This window comes from Nilaparvata lugens, chromosome 10, assembly GCF_014356525.2.
Source record: "Nilaparvata lugens isolate BPH chromosome 10, ASM1435652v1, whole genome shotgun sequence".
Classification (NCBI taxonomy): Eukaryota; Metazoa; Arthropoda; class Insecta; order Hemiptera; family Delphacidae; genus Nilaparvata; species Nilaparvata lugens.
Window position 1 is genome coordinate 45762251 of NC_052513.1, and position 23220 is coordinate 45785470.

Below are 23220 nucleotides of genomic sequence, written 5' to 3' on the forward strand. Positions count from 1 at the left end.
CTATCACTCTGCCACAAAACCCATATCTGTAAAAAATTCAGGAGCTCCGCCTCATCTATGCAAAGTTTGATTCTAGATTCTCAATTATCAGGCTTTAGATACAATTTAAACAAAAAATTTCGAATGGAAAAGATCAAGCATGAGCATCTCTACAATTAATGTCAGTAACATTTCCACCTAAAATTAAAAATAGCTCGAAATTCGAGAAAATGTGATTATCCATTATTGCAAAGGTGGCAACTGGATTCTATTAAATGATTCACTATGAAGAGATAGCAGACCTCGTATGTCCTCCAACGTTATTGTCCTATCACCAGCTGGCTTGGATCTTTGTTTATAAGTAGACTTGATATGCGCGAGACCACTAGCGTCAGGTGATCAAATCATAACGGCAAGGAAAGTTGTGTGAGGCGCCACACCAGATTTTTTTGTATTGCAACGATTTAGATCTATAATAGACCGTTAATAGGTTTCATTTTCATCAAAAATAATAACTTATAAAATGATAGAAGAGGTTATGATAATCGGAGTTGAATTACTTTGAAAATATCGAACATCTATTTATGGGATTTAATGGTATTGAGGATGAAGATGGATAAAATATAAATAGAATGGAATTTATTGTAGCAATATCTGAGGTCATCAAATACAATACAGAGTCAAATATTATCATCAGTAAGTACACTAGCAGTACCCTATGATATATTAGGAGATGGATAAATATATTAGGTCGGGAAGTATAAATTGAATCTGGCATGACGATATAATAAATAGTTATTTGTATATCTAGAAGTGAAAAGTACGACTTTCTCTCCCTGAAGAAAAAAGTTTGAAGCCCCGAGGCGAAGCCGAGGGCAGCAATTTTCCTGAGGGAGAAAAGTATTTTTCGCTCGTGATGTACACAACATTTTTCCTCCATCTACATTTTTTTATAGAAACTGCAAATAAATCATCTTCTAATAATTATTATTGATGACAATGATTCCTAACACATAACCTAAATCTAAACCTAAAAAAGGTCGTCTGATTGCGCTATCTATCAGCAAAGTTGTAACAACTATATCAGCTGGGCAGCTACCAAAAAGGCTGACTCCAGATCACGCGGTTCAGATTTGAATTGCAGATCAAAAAAATTCTTGGCTGGTATTTTGAATAGATTAAAATATTTTAAATTTTCATCGTCTACTAATATTAAGAATATAATAATTATCATACAAACATTATTTCATGAGTTGATCAAATTTTAGTTGTGGTATGAATTCAGTTGACTCTATGACAGACACCTCTATTATGCTTTCTCATCTGAGCTTAGACCTTCTAACCTATTACAATGTAAGTTTCAAAATAGAGATGCTCCCCATGTTATTTAAATGGAGTCACTTTTACTCCCTAGGGAGTTTTTCTGTTTTTACTACCGAGAGCGAAAAAGTGACACATAGTATTAGGTTTCAGGGAGTAAAGTAAGTACTTTAGACAGTAGGTGGAGGAAATTAAATTATCCAAATTATATAACTTTTTTTAAGGAGTTGAAAAAATGGAAGAGAATATATTTTTCACTAAACCTTCACTAGTGAGTTTATCAGCTTGTTGTCGAGCTATTTGTTACCGGGAGGTTGGCAGATTACAGGTGATGTTGATTGAGTTTGGCGCTTTCTTTGAAAAATTCCATCAGGTCTGGCACTGATTATTTACATCATTTCTTGTCTTGCTCTTTTGATGATTCAGTTTAATTTTTTGATTCTACGGAAATAAATCATAACAGTATAGATTAACGAAATTCTTGATGAATTCAATGCATTGAATATCACCAATACATAGCAAAGGATAGAAACAGAAATTTCTTCACCGACATGAAAGCATAATATGTCTTGATATGTCATGAAAGCATCACCTATCTCTTTTCCACAATCCTCTTCTCCCCAGAAATTGGATAGAACCAAACCTGAAAATAGAATAGTGGGGAGACGCAATTGGGACATATTATAGAGTCGATGACAACATTCAAAGTACTGAGGCGGATTTTTACCCCTTAACGATCCCCAAAAAGTAGTTCGAGGGGTTCCAATTCCCCAAAAGTGATACAGTTGGGAGAGGGGATAACAATTCACCCACCACCAACACCAAGGTGATTCAGGGGGGTAAGGGTGTTAACAGGATCCATTCCTACTGCACTATCTTCCCTATCTTTATCTATTTCTCCCTGTTCCTCTCAACTCTCGACGCATAACGGTTACAGTCAACTACGCATGCGTACAATTGTCGCGCTGAACGCAGAATACTTGTACTTGTGGCGTTTATCGTTACTGTTACGTCTCGCTTTACGTTAAGTTACGTACAGTTTCGGTTGACGACTGTGCCTCGTCATGGATATTACGTTGCTAGGATATTTTGTATAGGTGGTTGTTGAATAAAATTGTAATAATAAATAAGGATAATATGAGATTTAGTGATGATAATCTACCTATAATTGAGGAAAGAATTGGATTTTATACACGTACAGGATAGGAGTTTCACGAATTACGTATCATCACGTCTGAACTACTGGACTGATCAACTGATGAAATTTGCATTCTTGATTCACAGACGATCATTATAGGCCGATTCTTAATGCTCAATATTCGTGTGGGTCAAGTTTCCAGTTTGTCAGTTCTAATTATACCCTTCGGAGCTCGTTGTGCCTGCTAGTAATAGATAAGAATAATAACATAAATATGTAGTGATTATTTGTGAAATATTTCTTCTATGTTGGTATGTAGCATCTAAATTGAAAATCTGCTTTGTGGAAATATTTTGGACAGACCATTTCTAGAGTGACGAACTACATAACTTCATCTATTTCGGGACTGTGTGTAACTCTATCTAATTTGGGAAAGAGATAGCACAAGGTTACCTATCTTCCTCTACTTATCAATTAGAAGATGTACTTATTGTAAGAATGAATGAATAAATGAACAATTAATTTAATTGACAACATCTCTGGAAGAAGAGTTCCACTGTATCCCAAAAAAATTTGATGTTCAACAAAATAAAAGAAGTTACAGTGAAGTCTAAGTTATAATGACAGAATTTGATTTGCATTGGTGTTGCTATCCTTGTCTATCATTACATTAGGCTGATGGTGCTATCCTTTTCTATTGCAGCACTAGTGCTAGATAGTTTTTCAACAATGTTGAAATATAGTCATCAAACAAAATACTGAATCTCAAATATGAAAATTTGCTAATTAATCATTGAAAAAAATATTTATTGACTCCCAAGTAACCCCGATAGAATACGGCGTTGTATAGGCAACAGGCATAGCACCAAGATCTCCTATTCATTCTGAGAAATACGGCGTTTGATTAGGCAACCCACATAACACCACATTTCGTAAATGCTTCTACTTTAAACATAGTTGTGTGAAACAGGGAAATAATCGTGTTGAAAAGGGAAGAAATGGTGCAATCAAGTAAGAAGTTTCTTTAATTATAATACAATGAGTTGGAGCAGCTCAGACGTTTCAAGGTTAACCGCTGTCAACTATTGTCCTCTATCGATACAGCACATTTTAGAGCGGCACAATTATATTAAAACCGGAGGTCTTATCAAAATCGTTTACACATAAGTTTCTGCGCTTGTTTCAAAGAACTTGCATATCAAATTCATCCAAATCGGACAATAACTGCGGTACAAACCAAACAAACAGACAAAAGTCAATCGAGCCGAACTAAGACCTCAGCTCGCTTCGGTCAATGAAGTTATATAGAAAGTTTAAAAAAATACCCTTGAAACTACTGGTGGTTATTCCGTGAATAATAGCAACTATCTACTGGAATGAATAATCGATTAAATAAACTATAAAATCATATGTAAATGAACGATTGGATTGGTGAAAAATTTTTTTTTTGCAAAAAAATGGATGCAAGATATGAACAGATACAAGACTGTTGAAACTCCAGTTCTAAACCAAAATATATTCAACAAAACCAAAGTTGAGCCACTCCAATGGTTGAGTTCAAAGCCACTGATCAATTCCATCGGGGTTTTTACATTCAGTAGAAACCATGATCACAGATGAACCACAGATGAAAGTCGGCTACTATCTGACGCTATAATCCGCCATCTTGGAAGAAAGTGTAGCATTGTAATACAGCAGTAGTTTCAATTTCTAACAAAATGATGCAGTCATGTGTCGTGATCTTGGTGCACACTCAAATCTTGTTAGATTGATACCTTCCATTTGTGTGTATTGTGCTGTGGTTCTCTATGAACGGTTGCTCAGATCGACTGACAGATGTCTCACCTGTTGATCATATTGTAAACGAAACTAAAACTTAAACTCTGTCATTGTGATCAATTAGAATGGGAAACCATCAGGTGATTGGAGTTGTTTTAAATGCTTTTCAAAATGATTTAAATGTTATTGAATTTATTTAATCATGCATTTCTCTGCTCTCAAACACATATAATGGAGACCATTATTTGTAAACAACCTCGTATTCAGCCATGTCTGTTCATGTTCAGCTACTCGGTTACGTTCTTCTCCTCGGTGGAAAGTACGATTAAGTTATCAGTGACGAACCGTATATGACGTATTTTTTTCTTATCAGTTAGCCCCAAAGACCTTGAAGAGGTATAAACGCACAATGCCTATGCCTTCCCATGGCTGCTCTTACTTGAAATAAAGGTTCCATTGAGGTATTTATATCATGTAATATATATATTTTTGTAATATTATAGATCACAAAAAAGTCTTCAAGATATTTAGTATGTAATAATCTTCCAGGCTGTCCCCTCAATGGCCGATTTCAATTCCAAGTAAACTAGCGCTGCATGTGAGTCTATGCATCGTTCAACGACCAAAAGTATTCCGTTCAGAGCCACGTTCACTCACCGATCAGTGGCTTTTAACTCGACCATTGTGTATCAACTATCACAGTGTTCTTATCTGCTCATCCCAGTCTATGATCCCGGTATCTCACAAGGCACATCACATTCATTAATTGAATATATGTGATGTGGAAAGCGAAAAGGGACCAGGTGCGGAAGAGTAAAATGTTCAGGGCAGACAATAATAGAGATTAGGGTAAGAAAATATCGATTTTCAGTTTTCAATCGTTATCATTCAGTAACATTTACTTTGTTGGTCAGAATCGATTGAAAAGTCGACTTTTCGTCGATTATATGAACCATTTCATGTAATGTTGTAGAAAAGGGACCATTGTCGTTAGGGAGTTCTAACATTGACATGTTTTTATGTTTGAATAGGCATAACTCAGTCATTTTCAAGATACTATAGTTCTGTGAACAGTAGACCTCACGCAGTATTCTCATCCACAAGTACCTGAATGAAACTATGACCTTATGGAATACAGCAATAGACTGGCTTCTCCACACATGTGTGTAAACACTCTCAGCTGATTTATGATGAATAATTCTATAGTCTGATTTTACTCCAATATTGCCGTATGAAGGAGGCTCCTTTTTCCTTTTATTATCCTTGAAATGCTGAGTTTCCAAAAACCTTGTAATATACGTCGACGCGCAATTAAAAAGGAACATACCTGCAAATTTCTGAAAATCTATTACCGCGTTTCGCCGTAAATGCGCAACATATAAACATTCAAACATTTAAAGATTCAAAAATTTAAAATTAAGAGAGAACTGCCAAACCGTCGATCTTCAATCTTAGACCTCACTCTTTGCTCGCTCAATCGATCTGAATTTCTCTTAATTGTTCTTTTAGTCTCCTTTATTGGGAAAATGTATCTCAGATTGATATCTCAGATTGATTTTTTGAGATAAATGGTCCCTATTTGCTTCCCACATCACATATAGTGATATTGACAACATCAATGTCATATTCTTTCAAATATGAGAAATGTGGAGGAACGTAATGTATGAAAGATTCCCTGTTCAAACCTAGAACAATGCGTTTTATCACACTCAAGAGCGTGATTGGCAAGCTGTAGCCCCGTCTTCATTGATAATTGATCAAGTAACTGGCTTCAAATCATTGTAACGTCTCTTCTGCTCAATGTAGTCAAGTAAGCAAGGGTGTTTGCAGGCAAAAGATGTCCTGAATTATGAATCGGCGTTCAATCGCGAGGCTCAGCTACAAAGCGCTGACGTTCCACTCTCATAAATGATAAATTACCAGCCTCCATCTCCACCTCCACCACCACCTCCACCTCCACCTCATCACATGCTCCACTCCGTGTATTGCTGTTCTGCCATAATTACATCGGACGTTTTACGTTGCTGCTGAAGATGTTCATAATTTAAACGCGCCTCGAGCCTGGCTGCTTCGGTATTTTCTGAGGGTTTTCATGTTTTAAGGAAGTGAAAATGTAATTCTTGGAAGAGGAGCTTGAAAATGGATAGATTCTCTGTGAGGTTTCTCTAAGATATGGTGTGTTTTATAGTTATTTATAGTAGGAGGATGAAAAATTGTAGTATAATGAGGTTCCGTTATAATGGAAGTATTTGGTTAACATCGAGGTTGCTTAGTGAGGTCTACGTTATACATATTATATCATAAGTTTACATACATACATATTCTACATACATACATACATCATAAACACACATTTATACATACATATTATAAAGTATAAGTTTCCCCCATACTGCACAAAAATCAGCTGTTTCCCAGTCCCTACGAGATCTGAAAGACATTGTTTGCAGACGACTCTCGTCTGACGTCAGAACAGATTTCTTCCGCCTAGCCCGGTAGGCGCGTAAGAGTACCCTTCCCAGCCGCTAACATGGAACTTAAGGTGATCAAAAACAGCTGATCAAAAACTTTTCATTATTGTGTTCATAATGCAATAATTAAAACATTTATAATAATATCATCTATTGTCATTTGAAAGAATAAAAATTATAAACACGACCTCCCACATATTGAACATAATCTTTCAGGTTATTTAGACAAAATCAGAATGCAAAATAAAAATACTTGACAATTCCTGATATTCAGATTACCTCAGATTTGCTAGAGCTATGACCTTCCACTTCTGCTTTCGGAAGTGCTTAGTAAACAATTATTATTATTTTATATATATTGTTTATTTTTGTGTGTGGCGAAAAATAGCGTTCGCATCATGGGCAAAAAGTTTTTTTCGCCACACTGACAGAAAGCAGCTGTTTCCAGTCCCTACGTAGATCTGAAAGACCTTGTTTGCAGACGACGTCAGAAAGGGTTTCTTTTCGGTCTAGGCCGAAGTTGTCTCTTTCCACCTCCGCTCATGGAAGTAGTTAATATTAGTCATCCGCTAGATCAGGCGAGTGTCCACTTTCATCATCAGCTGAAATTGCCATGATTTCAGTTCCAGTTTCGAATCAAACTAATTCGCTTCGCAACCAGTTTTATTCAATATTATTTATGTTGATTAGTGCATTCCGAATTTTCAAAAATGCTTGAAGATGACTGTGGTATTCCAAGTGAAATTTTAAAGAATCTGAAATCCTGACTGCAAATCTTCTACCACTAAAATCAAGAGATAGGTACGATAGCTTAACGAGTATTCTTTATTTTGTATTCTTTATTATTTTGTCAGCAATACCTGTAGTGTGGCGAAAAATAGCGTTTGCACCACGGGCAAAAAGTTTTTCCGGCTCTCAATCTTTTTAGTCCTCGGCTACGGTCTCGGACTTGAAAACCGATTTCGAGCCGGAAAAATCCCATTTTCTGCTCTAGGTGCGAAATATACTATATCTATTCATTTATTTATTTATCACAGACAAATAAGACTACAGGCACTAAGCCAAAACAGTCTTCACAATAATTACAATCGTATTATGCATGTTACTAAAAGAAAATAAGAGATACAGTACATGCATTCACAAATACATAAGAAAAATATTAGGAAAGCATAAGTAATTGAAATTAATCCAAGTATAAGTAATAAATACAGAATGTGGAGGAACGTAATGTATGAAAGATTCCCTGTTCAAACCTAGAACAATGCGTTATCACCACTTGAGACCGTGATTGGCAAGCTGTAGCTCCCGTCTTCATTGATAATTGATCAAGTAACTGGCTTCAAATCATTGTAACGTCTCTTCTGCTCAATGTAGTCAAGTAAGCAGGGGTGTTTGCAGGCAAAAGATGTCCTGAATTATGAATTGGTGTTCAATCGCGAGGCTGCATCTACAAAGCGCTGACGTTCCACTCTCATAAATGATAAATTACCAGCCTCCATCTCCACCTCCACCACCATCTCCACCTCCTCACATGCTTCACCTCCGTTTATTGCTGTTCTGCACATAATTACATCGGACGTTTTACGTTGGTGCTGAAGATGTTTCATAATTTAAACGCGCCTCGACGCCTGGCTGCTTCGGTATTTTCTGAGGGTTTTTCATGTTTTAAGGAAGTGAAAATGTGATTCTTGGAAGAGGAGCTTGAAAATGGATGGATTTTGTGTGAGGTGTCTCTAAGATATGGGTGTGTTTGATAGTTATTTTTGAGTAGGAGGATGAAAATATTGTAGTAATATATATCCTTCTCATTCGACAAAGCAGATAGCGCTGTACTATACCAGCTATACAATGATGCTATAATATCGTTCTTCAACAATGTTGAAATATGATTATCCAACAAAATATTCTATCACAATTTCTAAGTATATATTTGATCAATGGAAAAATATTTCTCGACGAGTACAATACATTGATTATTTGGAACAAGAATGAACAATTGATATTGCATAAAATTTACCGGTAACATCATATTCTCTATAGAAGGCAGCGAATCGGTAGAACTGTTCTCCCATCTCTCTCTCCACTGCCATTACAACGTGGCCTACACTACAGTATTCTCATTTTTTTCCATTTATTCACAATGCGAATGATACTAATTTGATAACATTGACAGATAAATAATAAGTTAGTCCTTGTGCTTTTTCTTCTTCCAACTTCATAGGTGGCAAATCCAAGAAAGGTTGAAATTTCATGTGTACAAGTTTTATTTTTATTTATTCCATTTATTCATTCATTGTATAAAATACTATAATCATAATACAATTATGACATTGGAGGTTAAACTAGGCTGAGCCTGTACTATTTCTCTCCAAAAATTGTGATAAAATGTAAATGTTGTCCAAAAGATAAAGTTATGTGATCACACACTGCTTCGTTACTTGATTTTCGGCCCAGGAATGATGATTTAAAATTTTGAATTTTGAAGGTTGATTTTATACTCTAAATGAATCAGAGAATGTACCACAATAAATTGAAAACTTGCAAAGAAATATAGAATTTCAGTTCAAAATAAACATGAAATATTGATCTCCATGTTTGTTTGTTCTCAATAGCTTCCTAAAGACTCATAAGTGAAAAGTTTCTCTCCAGAGCCCCACCACTTTTAATTGTTCAACTTGAACCCTCACGTTCACTCACAATACAGGGTGTCCTAGAGCTGAAACTTCCCCCAATTCCTGTAGAATGAATTGACGGAAGACACCCTTTTTTTAGAGAAGTGGTCGACAAACTATCCACATAATTTTTGGGTGACCAAGAAGTCAGAGCAAACCTTGAAGGGGGAAAGTAAACGTTCCAGTGCAGGAGAGCGAATTTTATGGGGGCGTAAATAATAACGCCGACAGAAAGCTAGAGTCTACAGTGAGGTCCAGGTTATAATGGCAGTGAAGAAAGATAGGAGTGCAGGGTTGTCGATCCTCTGTCTTGCCACTGCCTTCCATAGAGGTATATGTGATGGAGAATTAGCTGTTCATTCTTGTTGGAAATAATCAATTGTATTTTATCCGTCGTTGTCTTCCTACAAGGATTGCCTACAATTGCCTACAATTCCTACAATTTTCCTATTTTCCTACAATTCCTAAATTCCTAAATTTTCTTATTTATTCCTAAATTCCTACAATTTGCCTGTTCCGACTTCAAACTCACCATCACATCCATCTTTCACGGGGTCTGCCCACACTTCTCCACCCAACCGGGGGTTATACAACATCACTGCCCTGGGAATCCTGTCGCTCTCCATCCTTTCAACATGATCTTTCCAGTTTTCCGATTTTCTTCTATCTTCTACCATCTATGGAGATTATTTTGAGCTCGCTTCTTATGTAGACATTATGAAACCTATCTCCTCTTGTGCACCCTTTTACTGCTCTTAAAAACCTCATTTTGGAAGCCTGTAACCCACTCCATTCTTTCTTCCTAGGTATCCAAGATTCAGAGCCATATAAGAGCGTTGGAATAGCCATAACCTTATAGAATTTAAGTTTAGTCTCTCTCCTAGCTCTGTTTATCAAAGTCCTATTTATTGTTCCACAAATGGATTGGAATCTATTCAATTTTACATTTTATCCGTCAAGAAATTATTTATTTCTCATTGATTCAATGATAATGCATTTTCATAACTGAGATTGTATATTGTGTAAATTAATTATTTTCTAACATTGCTAAAAACCGATCTCGTAACATTTCGGAGCTAGAAAGGATAGCGCTATCTGCTTTGTCGAAGGATAGACATGGATAGCAACACACGATTTCAATCAAATACTGCCATTATAACGTGGACCTCACTAGAGAAGCACGTGGTGACTGCAACCCCTCAACAACCTAAGAAACGAACCCTCTGTACCCCTCTGTTCTTTCCAAAATATTGTCAGCCCCCCAATATATTATTCTCACAGTGGTTTCCTTGTTGGCGAACCATATTGTCCAGTTGGTCACAGTTGGCCGAAGGGTTGAAACTTTCTGTTATCCTCCAGAAGATAACAAAAACACAATATCATGTTTTCACCCTGACGGAAAAGCAGCCCTCGAGAAAGTATCAACAGTATTTGATGCAAGTGCCGAGCGACTCCCTCCTTGTTGGGTTACATTGGAACACAAAGCTTATATTTGCAAGTGGAAATCGTTTGTTTCCCACAATAAAAATCTGGTGTGGCGCACTCACACAACTTTCCTTGCCGTTATGAAATTGATCACCTGACGCTAGTGTTCCCGCGCATCTCAAGTCTACTATTCAGTGATTTGAGCCAGCTGGTGACAGGTAATAACGCTGGATACACACATGATGTCTGCTATCCTCTTCATAGTGAATGATTCAATAGAATCAACAATAATTTGCAATTGAATAATCACATTTTCTCGAATTTAAAGCTTATTTTCAATTTTAGGTGAAAATGTTACTGACATTAATTGTAGAGATTTTCATCTCAATCTACTCCACTTGATTTTTTTGTTTAAATTGTATCTGAAGCCTGATATTTGGGATTCATCTGCATTGATGGGGCGGAGCTCCTGAAATTTTTACAGATATGGGACTTGTGACAGTTGATAGAGCTTATCGATGACTATTTTAGGTATGAATTTGATCAAAATCGTTGAACCGTTTCCGAGAAAATCACGAAAAACCCTTTTTTTGACAACATTTTCGCCATTTTAGCCGCCATCTTGAATTGCATTTGATCGAAATTGTTCGTGTCGGATCCTTATAGTGAAAGGACCTTAAGTTCCAAATTTCAAGTCATTCCGTTAATTGGTAGATGAGATATCGTGTACACAGACGCAGATACACTCATACACACACACACATACAGACCAATACCCAAAACCAGTTTTTTGGACTCAGGGGATTTTCAAACGTATAAAAATTTAGAAATTGGGGTACCTTAATTTTTTTCGGAAAGCAATACTTTCCTTACCTATGGTAATAGGGCAAGGAAAGTAAAAAGTGAATGACAAATGATTTTCGCAACCTCAATTGGATTTTGTACAAAACGAGACTTGGAGAAGGTGGGGTGAAGAGAATTGGGATAATGTTCCCACTCAAACACTAGAAGAATCGTTTCATTTTGTGATTCTTCAAGGATGAACCAAATTCAGTTTAATAATGATTATTATCACATCCACAAACATTAGAAATGTTTTGCAATAAATGCAATTTCACATATATTCCAATCTCAAACATTTTTCGGTGTAACCATGATTTTTTATTTGAAATTCTCTTCATTTAAAATGTTTCATGTTTGAAATCTTTCGCATTATGAGAAGTGTTTTCTCAAATTGTCTCTCTCTCTCATGCCCAATGACCAATTGGAAACCACAATAACTGAATTCACACTGGAAACAATGATATCTTTGACTATTTGACATGAAACCACCAGCTGAAAACTCGTAGAAGAAAATCAGTATTGTTACTCGAATATCGGAGCACCCAACTCCAAGAATCTTATATACAGCATAACTTCTATCATACTGACAAAGTTGTAAATCAACTACCAAGTTGGGATAGAAACGTTATTTGGGAAAATTTGGAAATACTCATGATCTAGTTCCCTATAACATTACCATTATCTATATATATAAAAGCGGAATGGCACTCACTCACTGACTGACTGACTCACTCACTCACTCACTCGCAGAACTAAAAATCTACCGGACCAAAACGTTCAATTTGGTAGGTATGTTCAGTTGGCCCTTTAGAGGCACACTAAAATCTTTTGGCAATTTTTTAACTTTAAGGGTGGTTTTTAAGGGTTTAAAGTTCTTCTTTCAGCATGTATATTCTCATTCTCTTAGTTAATTGAAAAATGTCTATACCTTATGTTAATATAGAACTATAATCTAGAGAGAGTACCTATTCGAAACAGTTGTTAACTGATAACTAAATTAATAAGTTGAGTAGACTTTGTTAGGTTGGCACCAAGTTGAAGATTGAAATGCATTTATTGCGGGAAAATTGATTGGGCACTGCTACTTCAATCAGAGCTATTCCTGGATCGTCCTAACATATGATAAAAATGCTTGAATGAAAAATGATCATTTCGATCATTCCGAATGATTGCCGATCTCATTCTTGGACGATCCAGTCGGGGGTCCTGGGGGCGGGTCCCCTGGCTAGACGGATATGGCGAGCGAAGCGAGCCTGACGGTTAGTCATTAATAAATGCATGATGAATACCTATGATGATTCAATGGATGGTTTCACGAACCCTCTCTCAACCCGAATAAAACTGAACTTGTTTTCAGCAAATAGAGGTATATTACATGATAAAATACAAACTAATAATTTTAGTAGTTAGCTGGTCATCAGAATAGAAAATTACAAGAATATTAGCTTGAATTTCCCCATGCAACTGGGTCCAGGATCTTCATTCTGACTCATTTCTATGATAATATCTGCAGCATAAATTTCAAGAAACCCCCAGCTTTTCTCCACAGAAATCCAACGCCCTTTGTACCTGCTAGTGAAAACGTCATTGAAGAAACTTTTGGGTATATTTTTCACATCTTTCCGAGTTCTATGTTCCACATCTACCTAGGTTTGAGTTCTATTCTCAGATCTTTTCAAGTTTTCAAGTTCTATTCTCAGATCTTCCCAAGCATTCAAGTTCTATTTCCTAAGCAGTTGGGTTCAAAAGTTGAAAGCCGCATGTCCGCTGTACGCCGCTTGGAAAAATTATATCCCCCTCTCCTTTCAAAAGAAGAAACTATGGCGGCGGCAAATTTATGCCCCAAGTTGAGTAAACATGTTGGTGCATATCCTTTCTTGGTCTGGCCAGATGGATGCCTCAGCTCAGTTGCAAAGCTCGTTCTGAATAGCAAATGAATTCGGGGTTTCGAGTTATTGAACTCTCTGTCGGGTTTTTGGGGAAGTTGTGGCCAACTATGCATGGTGCACTTCCGCCCCCAAATTGTTCTACATATCAAACACTAAAAACTTCTCCGTCTTGGGGAGTTTGAAGTGGTGTTCTCCGATAAGAGAGGCATCTATTGAAGAATCTCATAGAAACATTCTTTAGAATTATCCACTGGATAAGTTACAAACGTTTTCTGCACTCCAAACCCTCAGTAACAATACAATCATTTGCACCTCCTGATGGCACTCAGCCAAGGAAAAAACGCTGACAATAAAGATGTATTAACATTTACTTGATTATTCCCAAAAATGTAATAAATTACGTTCAATAAAAGCCTTCATTTATTTATTATTCATTTTACTATTATCTATTATTTGCTGTGTTAATTATGAGTGTCTCGAGCTTCTTGTCATTTAATTATCATGATTCTTTACATTTTCCACCGTGATGATTTTCCGGAATAGCCTCATCTTGAAGCAATTTTTACCTCAAAAAGATGAAAATTGCCGCCTTTTATATGCATTAGTTATTGTCTTGACTGAGAAAATTATCTTAAAAGATGGCGCTGATACTCTATCAGCTGTCCTATTGAAATAATTCAATATTCCATATGACATTTGAATGATTTCCTCTCTCGTGATTGTTGAGTGTATCTAGAGCATACATTATAGATAGTTATATTCAGGGCTCATCCTACAAGTAACTGAATAGTGAGTTGTGATTTTTCTGGCTCTAAATTTTGTAAAATTACTCAAAAATTTTCCAATTAATGGTGATTTAAGTGTGATATTTTTGTTTTTTATTCTTTTTTTGACCGTCAAAATTTAAAAATCTTCGTTTTCGTTGGTTTTGAGTGAGAATGGACTAAATTTCAGTAAAGTGAAATCATAACCCTATTTTGGAATTGATAAAATGTTATCTAATTTGGAGAGAAATAGTACAAGGAGTATCCTTAGTTTTTCTCTCCCAATCAGTGCTTCCTTATGAAATATAGATAGATGAATAAATAAAATTCTGGGAAAGGAATAAGGAGCTAGTAAATTTCGTTGTCCAACGAACTTGACCATTATATATAGTTTTGAGGAGTATGTGTTTGGAATTTGAAGCAGATTGATCATTTTTTTCAAAGCTGTTGAACATATCCTTTTTCACCACACTGCACAGAAACAGCTGTTTTCCAGTCCCTACGTAGATCTGAAAGACATTGTTTGCAGACGACTCTCGTCTGACGTCAGAACAGTTTTTTCCGGCTAAGGCCGTAAAGAGTACCCCTTCCGGCTGCTATATGGACTAAGAAAGTTGAAAGAGAATTGTCTTTAGCATTAGGAGCTGATGTATTGAAGTGGGGCGAAAAATATCGTACGCGACTCACTCAGAAAGGTTTTCACGGTATTCGGATAACATAGCTATCAGACTATCCTCATACCGTAAACACTAACTTTCTGTGCTTGTAGCGTAATATACTATTTCGTGACGCTGGTAGTCTCCAATACTGTGCCATTCTCCAATCCAACAACACAGTAATATTGGAATATAGTCGGCTTAAGTTAACAAAAGATGGGCTTGAAATTTGAAACATATACGATCTATACCATGGGATATCTTCTTATGCTATCTTCTCCCATAGTAGTGTTCAGCAAAATAATCTCTGTAGCACTGCAACTCAATTTTAACAAAAGTTGTACGGATCATAAATAGTATACTATAGCATAGAGAAACAATAGCATAAGTATATATCCCATGGTATATAAGTGTTCATACCGTAACTTTTCCTGTTATCTCAAGCTGATAGTCCACGTATTCTTTTCCGTAAAGCTATGTGACGCTGGTAGTCTCTCATATTGTGCCGTTCATACACTCTCACCCCAACAAAACAGTTAAAATCGACAATAATCACAGTAATCGGCTTGAGATAACAGTGAAAGTTGCGACATAAACGCCCTATACCATGGATATCTACTTACGCTACTGTTTCTCTATGACTATAGAGAGGTCTTGGTTATAATGGAAGTGAGAAACATAGCAGAACAACGTTGCCGAACTTCTGTCTCAACAATGGTTTTTATAGACGGTAGCTGATACAGGTTCATTGATGTAATATTAACTGTTCATTCTCGTTTGAGATAATCAATCATATTTTATTAAGCAAGAAATTATATTTTTTAATAATTTCATAATAAATTTCCATAACTAGATGATATATTTTGCTAATTAATTATTAACTCTCTATTGTAAAAGACGATCTGGCAACAGAGCAATGCGAGAAATAGATAGAGCTATCCGCTTTGTTGGATGATAGACAAGGATAGCAATACCATTGGTAATCAGTCACTGCCATTATAACGTGGACCTCAGTATACAACTCAATTTCAACAAAAGTTGCACGGAACATAAATAATACTAGCGTTGAATTGATTTTTCCTCCACCTACTGTCTAAAGTACTTACTTTACTCCCTGAAACTAATACTAAAGTGTCACTTTTTCGCTCTCGGTAGTAAAAAACAGAAAAACTCACTAGGGAGTAAAAGTGACTCCATTTAAATAACATGGGGAGCATCTCTATTATGAACTTACATTGTATAGGTTAGAAGGTCTGAGCTCAGATGAGAAAGCATAATAGAGGTGTCTGTCATTGAGTCAACTGAATTCAATACCACAACCAGAAATTTGATTAACTCATGAAATATATGTTGTATGATAATATATATTCTTAATATTAGTAGATGATAAAAATTTATACAATTTTTAAAATATTTTATTCTACTCAAAATGCCAGCCAACAAATATTTTTGATCTGCAATTCAAATCTGAACCGCGTGATCTGGATCAGCCATTTTTGGTAGCTGCCCAGCTGATATAATTGTTACAACTTTTGGCCGATAGATAGCGCAATCGGCAGTGCCAATCAGACGACCGGTATTTAGGCTTCAGATTTAGGTTATGTTTGTTAGGAATCATTGTCACCAATACGTAAGTTATAGAATGATTTTATTTGCAGTTTCTATAAAAAAATGTAGATGGAGGAAAATGTTGTGTACATCACGAGCGAAAATACTTTTTCTCCCTCAGGAAAATTGCTGCCCTATATACAAATAACTATTTTAGCAGCCTGTACTATATTGAAGTGGTACTATATTATAACAACAGCCAGTACTATATTGAAGGTTACACTATATTGAAAAAGCCAGTACAGTGTTAGACTATATTGCAGCAAGACCGTTACTTATAAGTAACCGTTACTAGTACAGCATGAAATAGCCGTACAGTGTTTTACTATATCGCTGCAAGACCGTTACTTATGAGTAACCGTTACTAGTACAGCATGAAATAAGCACTCCCCTGTTACAAACTCCGCCATACAAATACTCAAACAATACGTTCCACTCCATAGAATTTAAAGTGGCGAGCCTATATCTCAGACACCAGCTTTCGCCTTCTCTGGAGGCATTCATTGTTCACTCTGCGATTGAATATTTGAAATTCTCTTGCTTAACGTCTCTTGCGCTCTTACCATTCGCGATTCCCTTACTCTCTTACTTACACAATTTGGAATTCGCTCACTCTCTTACACAATTTGAAATACTCTTGCTCTCTTACACACTCGACTAACTCCGAACGTTTTGTTATCAACGTCCATTCAGCTGACGTGTTTTGTACTGAGCCATAGTGTTTGTTCACTTATGTTGCCTGCCAAAGCTTCAACCTCAACTATTCAACACAATAATGCACCCACTTTCCTGGAAACCCTTCCGGCGAAATTGTGGTGGTACTCCATATAGTTTCTGAATCTTTGGTGTAGTAGAGTGTGAGAGTTACGTATTTTTATGACGTGTACACTGGAGTTGATGGTTACCTATCACTGTTGATAGGCTACGCTTTTCCAGATATTATCTATATAAAATTACTAGCAGTCAGGCTCGCTTCGCTCGCCATAACCGTCTAGACAGGGGGCTCCGCCCCTGGACCCCCGACTGATCGTCCATGAATGAGATCAGCAGGCTCGCTTCGCTCGCCTGCATTTTTCATTTGGGCATTTTTATCATATGTTAGGACAATCCAGTCGGGGTCCAGACTAAACGGCTGGCTAAACGAATATGGCGAGCGAAGCGATTCTGACGGCTAGTAATATAATATTCCAGGATTGAAGTAGCAGAGCCCAATCATTTTTCCGCGATAAATGCATTTAAATCTTCAACTTGGTGCCAACCTAAAAGTCAACTCAACTTAATGCCAACCTGACAAAATTATTAATTCAGTTGCCAGTTTACAACTGTTTCGAGGAGGTACTCTATCTAGATTATAGTTCTATAGTAACATATGATATGGAAATTTCAATTATAATTAAGAGATTGGGAGAAGAAGAATATACATGCTAAAAGACGAACTTTAAACCCTTAAAACAACCCTTAGAGTTAAAATATTGCCAAAAGATTTCTTAGTACGCCTCTAAAGGGCCAACTGAACATACCTACCAATTTGAACGTTTTTGGTCCGGTAGATTTTTAGTTATGCGAGTGAGTGAGTGAGTCAGTCAGTCAGTCAGTCAATCAGTGAGTGAGTGCCATTTCGCTTTATATATATATAGATATGAAGATATAAAAGCGAAATAGCACTCACTCACTGACTGACTGACTCACTCACTCACTCGCAGACTGAAATCTACCGGACCAAAACGTTCAAATTTGGTAGGTATGTTCAGTTGGCCCTTTAAAGGCGCACTAAGAAATCTTTTAGCATATTTCAACTCTAAGGTGGTTTTTAAGGGTTTAAAGTTCGTCTTTTAGCATGTATATTCTTCTTCTCCCAATCTCTTAATTAAATTGAAATTTCCATATCATATGTTACTATAGAACTATAATCTAGATAGAGTACCTCTTCGAAACAGTTGTAACTGGCAACTGAATAATAATTTTATCAGGTTGGCATTAAGTTGAGTTGACTTTGTTAGGTTGGCATCAAGTTGAAGATTGAAATGCATTTATCGCGGAAAAATTGATTAGGCACTACTATTCCTGGAATATTATATTACTAGCAGTCAGGCTTGCTTCGCTCGCCATATCCGTTTAGCCAGACGTTTAGTCTGACCCCCGACTGGATCGTCCTAACATATAAAGATGCCCAATGGAAAATGCAGGCGAGCGAAGCGAGTCTGCTGATCTCATTCTTGGACGATCCAGTCGGGCGGAGCTCCCTGGCAAGACGGATATGGCGAGGGAAGCGAGCCTGACGGCTAGTCTGATATATGGATAAGTTCTAACACTTTCCTGAGTTATCTCTCACCTTCTTTCTAACATAAACTATAGCATTCAACTGTTACCCTTTTGAAAAATTTGATAAAACGAGGTACCTCGATATCAACGGGATGATTATTTCCATAGTCACTTTAGAATTATCATCAGATTATTGCCAGCATATTTTTGAACAAGCATGATAATTAAATCACAAGTTGCGGATTTTGATATTATAACAATAGATGATAAGATATTATAGAACTCATGAGGGAGTTCTCTAGCCTGGGAGGCTCACTTTCCCAAGAATGTTCAAATTAGTGGTCGTCATCATTTTTGAAAGGATTTCAATGTTTCTAGAATGTACTCTCATCCGTGATTGAGAGATATCGATGGTGTTCAAGTAGTGATTCTATAAAAGACCATAGTTCACACAGAATGGTGATTAAATATATATAATAATTTGACTTATTCAAAATGTATAGTTAGAATATATAAAATAAATAAGAGAATGTTGTTTGAACTGAATGTATTGAGCAACACTCTATCATTCTCCATTGTTGGAAAACGATCAGGTAACCTTACAGAGCTAGAAAAGGACAGCGCTATCTGTTATGTCGAATGATAGACAAGGATAGCAACACCAAAGTTAATCAAATACTGCTATTATAACGTGGAACTCACTTGAGCTATTGAGGTCTACGTTATAATGACAGTGAAGAAAGATATAGCCTAACAACGTTGCCGATCTTCTGTCTTGTCAATGCCTTCCTAGACGGAAGCTGACACAGGTTTATTGTGTAATATTAACTGTTTATTCTTGTTCAAAAATTATCAATTATATTTTATTTGTCGAGTAAATTATTCTCCAATAAGTTATAATCAGGTTTCATAATTGAGGTTGAATATTTTGTCAATTGATTATATCATTCTACATTGTTTAAAAACCTTACAGAGCTAGAAAAGGACAGCGCTATATGCTTTGTCGAATAATAGACGAGGATAGCAACACCAATTTTGATCAAATACTGCCATTATAACGTGGACTTCACTACAGCTAGCTGTCGGAGGAGCTCTTTTGAACAGACTCTCTCTCTCTCTCCTACCTGAGAGTTGACCGCCCAATTAAATCTACTTCCACGCTCCCGTGCCCCCCTGTACCACGTTTTCAGGGGTGGTTTACCCCCTTATTCAGCCCCCTGAAACCCGGATTGTTTCATTATGCAACGGCATTGTTGGCAAAGCAGCGACCCAAGTGTGCTTGCAAACAATTGGTTAAACCCTTTTAAAAAGGTATTCTTGGAACAATACGGAGTTAATTGAAGTGGCAATCTTGGATGGCTCAATGACTTTATACCCAGTTGGTTAAGTGGCTCAATCCTGGCTGACTGATTAGTGTTACTCCTTAGTGAACAACTACAAGACTTGAGCCTCGTTCACACCGAAGTTGAATGAGGTTTATTCAATTGAACGAAACTTGACATAATGTTCATCATGTGTATGATAAGTTATGTTTAATCTAATAAAATCTTTGAGGATGAAGTGAGGTCTAAGATTCAAGTCGACCGGTTCGCATTAATCTTCTATATATATAAAAGCGAAATGGCACTCACTCACTGACTGACTCACTCACTCACTCACTCACTCACTCACTCACTCACTCGCATAACTAAAAGTCTACCGGACCAAAAACGTTCAAATTTGGTAGGTATGTTCAGTTGGCCCTTTAGAGGCGCACTAAGAAATCTTTTGGCAATATTTTAACTCTAAGGGTTGTTTTTAAGGGTTTAAAGTTCGTCTTTTAGCATGTATATTCTTCTTCTCCCAATCTCTTAATTATAATTGAAATTTCCATATCATATGTTACTATAGAACTATAATCTAGATAGAGTACCTCTTCGAAACAGTTGTTACTGGCAACTAAATAATAATTTTGTCAGATTGGCATTAAGTTGAGTTGACTTTGTTAGGTTGGCACCAAGTTGAAGATTCAAATGCATTTATCGCGGAAAAATTGATTGTGCACTGCTACTTCAATCCTGGGAATATTATATTTCTAGCCGTCAGGCTCGCTTCGCTCGCCATATCCGTTTAGCCAGACGTTTAGTCTGGACCCCCGACTAGATTGTCCTAACATTTATGATAAGAAATGCTCAAATGAAAAAGCAGGCGAGCGAAGCGAGCCTGCTGATCTCATTCTTGGACGATCCAGTCGGGGTCCAGGGGGCGGAGCCCCTGGCTTAGACGGATATGGGAGCGGAAGCGAGCCTGACGCTAGTGTTTTTAATTATTCCAATGTTCAAATGTTATAATAAGGTTTTAAATGTTTGTATTTCACTGGATATCCAAAACGCTCTAACGATTCTCACGAAATTCAGTACATAGTAGTTTCAAAATATAAAGATTCGATTGCACTAGGTCTCATCCCTGGGAAAACTCGCTGAAGGACATTGAAAGGATAATTATCATTCATCCTTGGAAGGATTTCTTCGTAATAAATTTTCATACTTTTGTAGTCCGGAGCGAAGCTCGGTCACCGATATTGAGGATAAATTTATTAACATTTTGTTAATAACTTTTGTGTTAATACAGCTTCACCTATTTCGCACTATGTACCTTATCCAATTTGGGAGAGGAATAGCACAAGGTTACCTTATTTCTCCTCTCCCTATCATTTAGATCATGTACTTGTTGTATGAATCAATATATAATAATGGAGTGTAGCTCAATACATTCAGTTTAAAACAATCCTATCTATTCATTTATATATTATATCTATCTATTAAATTGTTGAATAATCCATATCTATTCAATTACAATTCAATGTGAACTATGGTCTTTTATAGAATGCTACTTGAACAAACCATCAATATCTCTCAATCATGGATGAGAGTAAATTCTAGTAGAAACATTTGAATTCTTCAACAATGATTGACGACCACAAGCTTGAACATTCTTGTGGACAAGTGAGCCCTCCCGGCTAGAGAACTCGCTCATGAGTTCTATAATATTCTTATCATCTATTGTGATTTATCAAAATCCGCAACTTGTAATTAATTATCATGCTTGTTCAATAATATGCTGGCAATAATCTGATGATAAATATTATTTATTAGAAATAATTTCCCGTTGACATCGAGGTACTCGTTTTATCAAATTTTTCAAAAGGGTAACTGTCGACTGCTATAGTTATGTTGGAAAGAAGGTAAGAGATAACTCAGGAAAGTGTTAGAACTTACCCATATATCAGATAATGCTCAGAAAAGCGTATTAACAATGAATATATAACCATCAACTTCAGTGTACACGTCATAAAAATACGTACCTCACACCCTCACCACACCAAAGATTCAGGACTTATAGAGTACCACCCACAATTTCGCCGGAAGGGTTTCCAGGAAAGTGGTGCATTATTGTGTTGAATAGTTGAGGTTGAAGCTTTGGCAGGCAACATAAGTGAACAACACTAGGCTCAGTACAAAACACGTCAGCTGAATGACGTTGATAACAAAACTTCAGAGTTAGTCGAGTGTGTAAGAGAGCAAGAGTATTTTCAAATTTTGTAAGAGAGTGAGCGGATTCCAATGTGTAAGTAAGAGAGTAAGGGAATTGCGAATTGTGTAAGAGCGCAAGAGACGTTAGCAAGAGAGATTTCAAATATTCATCGCAGAGTCGAACAATGAGTGCCTCCAGAGAAGGCGAAAGCTGGTGTCTGAGATATAGGCTTCGCCACTTTAAATTTCTATGGAGTGGAACGTATTTGTTTGAGTATTTGTATGCGGAGTTTGTAACAGGGGAGTGCTTATTCCGGCTATACTAGTAACGGTTTTGCTGCAATATATAGTCTAACACTGTACTGGCTTTTTCATATAGTGTAACCTTCAATATAGTACTGGCTGTACTTATAATATAGTACCACTTCCAATATAGTACAGGCTGCCAAAAGCTCATTTAACGCTAGTATTATTTATGGTCGTGTGCAACTTTTGTTGAAATTGAGTTTAATACTGAGGTCCACGGTTATAATGGCAGTGTCCGATAGCAATGGTATTGCTATCCTTGTTATCATCCACAAAGCAGATAGCGCTAATCTCTTTCTCGCTGACTCTGTTGCAAGATCGTCTTTTACAATAAAGAGTTAATAATTAATTAGCGAAATATATCATCTTAGTTAGGAAATTTATTATGAAATTATTGAAAAATATCATTCTTGCTTAATAAAAATAATTGATTATTCTAAACGGAAGGAACAGTGATATTACATAATGAACCTGTATCAGCTCACTAACTCCGTGAACCTCTGTTCCCGAGGTAGTGATCAGCTACCATCTATAGAAGGAATTGACAAGACAAATGATCGGCAACGTTTTCTCCGTCGATAGGAGAAAAGATAGGA